Genomic DNA, 815 nt, shown 5'->3' with positions numbered 1-815 from the left:
GACAATTGTGATTGGTTTAAAGAAATGCCAATAATTCAGAGCACGTTTTTCTACTATCTCAGAAAGCTGTGCGTACTAGCCAGACTCTCCTCTGCAGCTCTGTGGAAATATGTCTGGCAATGCGAAACTAGTGAGAGAAACTTATGCAGTGCTATTTCCTGTTTAACCAGTCCCTCTGTGTTGATATATTGACTGTAAAGACATTTGATCCTTTTTTAAGTCTCACCATGATCTGAGTTTAGGACCCTGGTTTGGCCCAGCCGAGGCACTCTGCCTGTTTCTCAAACTCATTCAGCTAGCAGCGGAGACGTTCTGCCTCCTACCTGTTGAGGAGATGCACCATTCAGATGAAAGCCTTGTGATGATATTCTGTCTTAGATTATCTAGTGTAACACCAGTTTAACCACACCACTGCATTCTTCCACACTACAGTGCTACTATTAAAGGCCTGTTAGAGATAGGTAGTTTCAAAACAAAAACAGAAATAATTAAGTGATAGTTAGTGATATTTTGCCGTGCCACTAGAATGGCTATAAGACGGATTGGCATGCAGTTTTGTGCAAACATCATCAAGATGAATTGTAAGAACTTTGATGATCTCTTTACGCTTCCTGGAGCACCATCATTGTGTAAAATTTCAACTCGTCCTTTATTTTGTGGTTACCTGCAAAACTAATGACATTCCCATCAGCCTCAGCTGTACATTGTGTGTAGTGCTACTTAGTGAATGTTAGTATGATAGCACGCTAACCTGAGTTGACATGACAGCTTGTTAGCAAATGTTAGCATTTAGCTAAAAGCATCGCAGTTCCTAA

General features: G+C 40.6%; 1 protein-coding gene and 1 long non-coding RNA gene across 2 annotated transcripts in view; one reads left to right on the top strand and one right to left on the bottom strand.

Annotated features, from left to right (window-relative positions):
- Positions 1-815, bottom strand: part of LOC116688082 (uncharacterized) — a 20,220-nt gene that overhangs the window by 731 nt on the left and 18,674 nt on the right. The gene's annotated exons all lie outside the window — the stretch shown is intronic.
- LOC116688084 (uncharacterized) overlaps positions 1-815 on the top strand; it is a 45,320-nt gene that overhangs the window by 35,206 nt on the left and 9,299 nt on the right. The gene's annotated exons all lie outside the window — the stretch shown is intronic.

This window comes from Etheostoma spectabile, chromosome 4 (genome assembly GCF_008692095.1).
Source record: "Etheostoma spectabile isolate EspeVRDwgs_2016 chromosome 4, UIUC_Espe_1.0, whole genome shotgun sequence".
Taxonomy (NCBI): Eukaryota; Metazoa; Chordata; class Actinopteri; order Perciformes; family Percidae; genus Etheostoma; species Etheostoma spectabile.
Note: the sequence above shows the minus strand (reverse complement) of the source record. Positions and strands in the feature narration are given on the sequence as shown.